The sequence below is a fragment of the Medicago truncatula genome, chromosome 2 (genome assembly GCF_003473485.1).
Source record: "Medicago truncatula cultivar Jemalong A17 chromosome 2, MtrunA17r5.0-ANR, whole genome shotgun sequence".
NCBI lineage: Eukaryota > Viridiplantae > Streptophyta > Magnoliopsida > Fabales > Fabaceae > Medicago > Medicago truncatula.
This window is the reverse complement of record NC_053043.1, coordinates 44,098,773-44,105,398: the sequence shown is the minus strand read 5'-3', so window position 1 is coordinate 44,105,398 and position 6,626 is coordinate 44,098,773. Positions and strand designations below refer to the sequence as shown.

The following is a 6,626-nucleotide window of genomic DNA, read 5'->3' as shown; positions in this document are numbered from 1 at the left end:
ATGCCAAACGCTTTGTATTTTGTTTAGTGGAAATGCTTTATGTAACGAAAATTACTCTCGTGAATGCATTGCGAATGGGTATTATTGGTTGATGACCTCTGTATTCCAACCATGACCGACTTGAATTTCTTTGCCTCTGTTATGAAAGGTCGACGCTTGTATTTTTCGAATGTCTGATATATAGCTTTTAATTAGGCAAAATAGAAAATATATAAAATAAAAGGAAAGAGATACAAAGACTGGGGGCATTAGACCTGATCCAGGAGTAACCCAAAAGGGAATACATCGTAATAAAACAGTCCAAGTGGATCGACAACTCTAAATTGTTCTAACAAAAAAATCACTAATCACAGGCGCAACCCAGCAAACCCGCGTACGGGCGCGAAACCAAGTTACAAAAAAATATGAAAAGTGAACATCTACATAGAATCATTAGAGTTTAAAAATGGCGAATGGATCGACCGCCAGCACGATAACAAAATTCTAGTGCCAACGGCTCCCTGATCAACATCAAACATAAAATACCCTTTCGAGCAAGACAACACGTAAGAACTCAGATCGAGGGATGAGTCCAATACGTTAGTAAGCATACCTTTTTGGGTTTTTGAGACGGTACCGGAGTGGAGGCAGACTTGACGCATAGAGACCTGCAGATCTAAACAGACCTGGAACATCAGAGAAACGAGCTAGGACCATCAATACAACCGGCTTTAGACGCGATTGAACCCATATCGAGGGATGAGTCCAACATGTTATAAAACAAACAGCCCTTTTGGGATAATAGAACATACCCTTTCAGGTTTACGACGAACCACTGCAAAATAGGCCACAACTAATGTCATCCGGTCTTTAATCTGAAACACAACAACAAGGTACAAACACAACACAATACAAATAGAGTAACCAAAAACAAAAACACATAAGAACATTACAGAAGCAGCAGAAAACAAAACGACACAAAAAAACCAAAATAGCGGAAAAGAATGTCTGATATATAGCATTTCGCTACTTATAGCATTTTTTTTTAGGTACAAAACAATTCCACATAGACCATTCGATCATTTTTGTTATAACTCCATGGAGCATTTGAAAGAAGAGAATTTTGAACCTTTGGGAGAATGACAATAAAACGGCCTGGACAGGTTTTAAGATTTTTGGTGTCCCGGATAAATCAATAAAGTTGTATCATTTATTATTCGAATGTCTTTCTTTATACTTTTTTTTTTCAAACTATTCGTTCAAAATTAAGGTTCTATAAAAATATATTTTGAATATATTTAATACGAATATATAGAGTTATCTCTCGAGCATCTAAAATATTACATTCTTGACAACATGCTTGCAAACTAGGTACTCCTACAACAAATGATTTTTCACCACTGTTAATCATAAATTTACACCTCCCCAAATGGATACGTGAAGTTCAATGTGCATGGTGCAATTTTTCTACACCAAAATCATGTCGGAATAGGAACTTGTGTGATGAATATGGATTGACATCTTATCATGGCAAGAACTAGTTGGTTCAGGCCCCATTCGAATTGCAGAAGGTGAAGTTTGGTGATTGTTACAATTTACCAAATGAATTACCTCAGTTGGAATACCAAATATAATTTTTGAGATGAATCGTAAACATGTAGTTGGTGATGGCGCAGCTAAAACAGTTAGACCATAAAATGGCTCACTCATAATTATTTTTGTACCATACTTGGAAGGTTAAGATAACTTTCAGATTGTTACTAGACAACAAGTTAATGACAATGCTGATGCTCTTGCAAAAATATCTATCTCTTATGCTCCTCGAAGTAAAATTGATCATATTCTTGATGGTATTTTTCAATTATATGCAATGAAATGAGTTGATTTTTTTTTTTTAAGAAAAAAAAAAAAAAAGAGTGTAACAACACATATCCACGATAGAGAAGATGCATTTTGTACAAAAAGATGTTATGTAAAGCAATATAATTGCAATACTTGAATCTCTTATTTTTCTTTGATTGGGTAAAGGTTAATAGGTTTTTATCCCTATGCCATTTAAGGGTTTTTTGGTATACCCCGCTATGAAAATAAAAACTTGGAGATTCTCCCCAGTAAAATAAAGATTCTTTGGTTTACCCCCCACAGCCAATAGTCAGCATCTGACTGGATAAATTTGATGACGTGGCGTGCTGATATGATATTTATTTATTTTTTAATTTCCACGTGGCATAATTTAAAACAAATATATCTTTTTATTTTGAAAAAAATCTGAAATTTTTTTAATTTCGATTTTTTTATTTTATTTTGATAATTAAATTTCAGAACTTTTAAATATCTTCTTAATTTAAAAAAAAAAAAAAAAACTGAATTTTTCTCTACTTTTAAATATCTGGGAGTTTTTTTTTCAAAATTTTAAAAATTAGAAAAAAAATTCTGATTTTTTTTAATTTAAAAGTTCTGAAATTTAATTATAAAAATAAAAAAATTGAAAAAATATGAATTTTTTTTTTCGAAATTTAAAAAATTAGAAGAAAAAAAAAATCAGATTTTGTTTTAAATTAAAAAGATATTTAAAAGTTCTGAAATTTAATTATCAAAATAAAAAAATAGACGCCTTCCGCACAACTTCAACACAATAGTTTACTTTTTTCTTTTGCAGCTACCGTAATTTCCTTGATTAATTATAAGAGGATATTGTTGGAGAAAAGTTGTAGAACCAAAAGAGTCTGCTACTCAACAAAGTTTCTGTCAACCTCGTCAATGTTGTATGTAAATTGTTTGTGTAAATTTTCAATTTTGTATGTAAATTATGTTTGTGTAAATTTTATTGATGCGCTAGTGTGTTTGTGTAAATTTTATTGGTACACCATGTTTATTTATGTATTTCTTTATTAAGTAAAGAAAATTGATGTATCAAATTTGATGGGTACACTAATGCTGAGTGATTTTGTTTAGTTGGGAATTTACACTGAGAATTAGGCATGGCAACAAAACCCATATCCGTGGTTAGTCGCCCGAACCAAATTCAATTTGACGGGTTTCCCCCATTTTGACTGGGTATGGGTATGGGTTTTCCCCGATCTCAAAACACGGGTATGAGACGGGTAACGGGTATATAAGTACCCACCCCGAACTCATACCCAAACCCGTCCCAAATGTAAAAAATTACTTTATGTTGATATGTTATGTTATTTTGTTTGATAATTGTCATGTTAATAAAAACTACCATTGATATTTAAAGGATCAACTAAATCATTTTGTCTAACAAATGTGAAAGTGAGCTTGTCGTTAGATAATGTATTACAACGTTGCTCTTGGGGATGCAAAAAAACTTCTATTTTTTATTAAAAAATTATTCAATGCGGGAACGGGGATGGGGCGGGGATACCCGAACCCGTCGGAGACGGGGATGAGATTCAATTTCTCATCCCCGTTGGATACGGGTAGGGTAACGGGTAATTATATGAGAATCGAGTATGGGGACGGGGAAGGTAAAACCGTCTCCACCCCACCCCATTGCCATGCCTACTGAGAATTGTGTATTTAGTGTAGATTTAAATTATTTAAGTTATTATTTAGTATTTTGAAATTTATTAATTTGATTAAAATAATATGGATCCTCTCCTTCACCAATTCTCTCCTTCTCCAAATACTGACCTTTAGATCAATGAAATGGTCAAAAGTTAAAATAGAGAATAAGTTATAAAAAATAAAATAATATCTTAACCCCTTTTGACTTTGACTTATCCCTAAATCCCTCATTTTTTCATTGCAGCTGTTAAGTAACTGATATACAGAATAGGTGCCACAGTATACTCTTCATACACAACAATTCATTAGATTGCATACTGAACTTATTTTAGTCTTACTGTCAATTTTCTATATCTTATTTCTTATCATGTAACCCATTTTTGTAACAATAAAGGTTAGATGTCGCTCACATGTGTTTGATCAGTATAAACAAAGCATTGTAATTTTATCAGTATAACCAAGATACTTTCATACCATTATTAGTTTTGAATGTTTTTAGATTTTGCTTTTGTTATTGAATTTTTCCCCTGCTTTTTGCTGATTATTTCTGTTGTATATATTGACAGGAGAATGTGACACGAAAATAGTGATATGGATAATGAGTCAATTACTACTTTGGTTATAGTGCAAAACTGCAGCGCTTTGAAATTATTCTACTTGATTTCTTGGCTTAGGAGGCACTCTTTTATGAATTGGATGTAACCTTGAGAGGGATATAGATTAATTAGTAGTGGTTGAGTTATGAATATTGTACATAATGTCTTGTCTCATATTGAATGAATTGGATGTAACTTTGGGATCAATGGTTGTAAAAGGGATTTATGGTTACTATAATGTAAAGTTTCATTTTGATTTCTTTGGCTTAGGATGCACTTTTTTATGAATTGGATGTAACCTTGATAGGGATATAGATTAATTAGAAGTGGTTGAGTTATGAATATTGTTTATGGCTACTATAATGTAAAGTTTCATATTTGAATGAATGGCTTTGTTTTCAAATTATTTTGTCCATAAGTAAAGTAATATAAATTGTTCAGGCTACAATAGTGGTGATGATATTGCAGAAAAAATGCAGCCAAGCAGTATGTTATATTGCATCTATAAAAACATCGGATTGCATCCAAAATGCAACCAAAATGTAGCCAAAATGCAGCCAGAAAAATGCAACCAAAATAGCCTGGAAAAACTAGAAAAATGCAACCAAATACCAGAAAATAAACTGTGCAACCAAAACAGCAAAAAAAAAATGCAACCAAAGAGCCAAAATGCAGTGTACTTTGTGTTTACACTAATCCTGAATTTGTACAAAATTAAAATATCCAAAAAGCATAACACCCTGCATTCACAACACTAATGAGTGTACTTTGTGTTTACACTTGTATCAACTAAACTGATCCTGAATTTGTACCAAATTAACATATCCAAAATAACTTTTATCAACTAAAGTAATACTGCATTTGTGCCAAAACAACATATCCAATAAACATCCAAAATAACTTGTATCAACTAGGATTTTCTTCACATCTTTAGTGATTGATCAATGTTGTGTTGTCCTCATCAAGGTTATCCTATAATTTAGAAGACAAAGTTATTTAAAAAACACAATATTTGACTTTGTTGAAAGTGACACTTATGTAGTTATTGAAACTTACCATCAGTAAGTTAGTAAAACTAGTGACATCATTGATCCCTACAGGCACACTTGTGCTAGGTCCCTCATGTTGCACTTGTCTTTGAGAATCCCTTAAGTCACCTGTTTTCCTTTTTTTGGGAGTTGGCCATTTACCCTCCTCTGATCTTGGTTCTGCGTATAAACACATAAATGTGAACTTCTTTATTTCACTAAAATTAATATTGAAATTCAATATTTTGATAATTTAATTTGTGAAGCACTTGAACCACCTTTTTTCTGCTTATTGGTATGTCTGCTCTCTACCCAGCCTTTTTTACGTTTTGTGCCCCTTTTGCTTTCTTTATTTTTTAAGCTTTTTACTTGTGTTGTGTTGAACCATCAATGTTACTTTCAATTTCTTCAACTTTGCTAAGAAACGCATTCACTTGAGAATCACTTACTTGACCATTTTGAAATTTCAGGATTAGCCTATCCAATTCATCAACAACTTTGGTAACTCATTATCATAAACATTTTTTGGAAGCTAATTTGATTCGTTAAGTTTTCCGATTAAATTTGGTTCATCAAATAAATTACAAAGCAAAAATATGAGAATTGATACAGGGCAATAAATGAAAATAATATGTTGTAATAATCAAGATATAAAATTTAATGTAGAATTGATTCAAGGAAAGCCAAAAGTTAGGAATTGTAGCTTTAAGGTGAATTACTTTTGGAGGATAGAAGCAATTATGAAAAGCCAAACCAAACAATATTGAAAACTCAATTTCCACTTTTGAGGTTTGTAGAATTGCTTCTTGTTGCTGAAAAGTCAAAAGAAACAGACACATAAACTAAGGTGAAGTTTAGCATGGGAAAGGCTAATTTTTCCCATCATGGGAAAGTTAGTTTTTAACCATTAGATCAAATCAAGAACACATCCTTATCATACTCCCTCTGATAGAAACATTTTAGTTTAGATAATTTAGGAGGAAAACCAGAGGCTGTGGGGGTGATCTAGTATTGTTAGTTGAAAGAATAAGGCACATGGTTTTGTGGGTTATATATGAGTCCTTGTAATTGTAGGACCACGCAACTTGCATTTTGCCATTACTCATTGCTCGTGTAAGCAAAAATTTGTGTTATTTTAGTGCTTCATATCGTGATTATCCTCAACGCACACGCATTGTTTACATTATAGAATCGTTTAGTACTGTACGGAACGGAACCACGGTTTGTAATATGAGACAAAAAGCCAAAACCATGAAAACTAGCAGGTGAAGATGTTTAATTTGGTGCATGCAGCTGAAATTTGGTGTGGATGATAAATTGGAAGATAGATATAAACTTTTAAGTAATAACCGGTGATGTCATTAAGTACTCAATGGAATCATAATAAAATATGAACATGATATCATATAAAAAAATAACGTTACAAATGGAATAAGTAGTAGAAGTATTTTTTTTAAGCAATTCCAATAAGGTTAATTAACTTCCTTGTAAT

The 6,626-nt window shown here is 32.1% G+C and overlaps 1 long non-coding RNA gene across 1 annotated transcript; it reads left to right on the top strand.

Moving 5' to 3' along the window:
• The first annotated feature begins 3,781 nt into the window (after positions 1-3,781).
• On the top strand, positions 3,782-4,509 carry LOC112419021 (uncharacterized). Its single transcript, XR_003009028.2, has 2 exons — positions 3,782-3,904; positions 4,077-4,509. It is a non-coding gene; the product is annotated as an uncharacterized lncRNA (long non-coding RNA).
• The last annotated feature ends 2,117 nt before the right edge of the window (positions 4,510-6,626 follow it).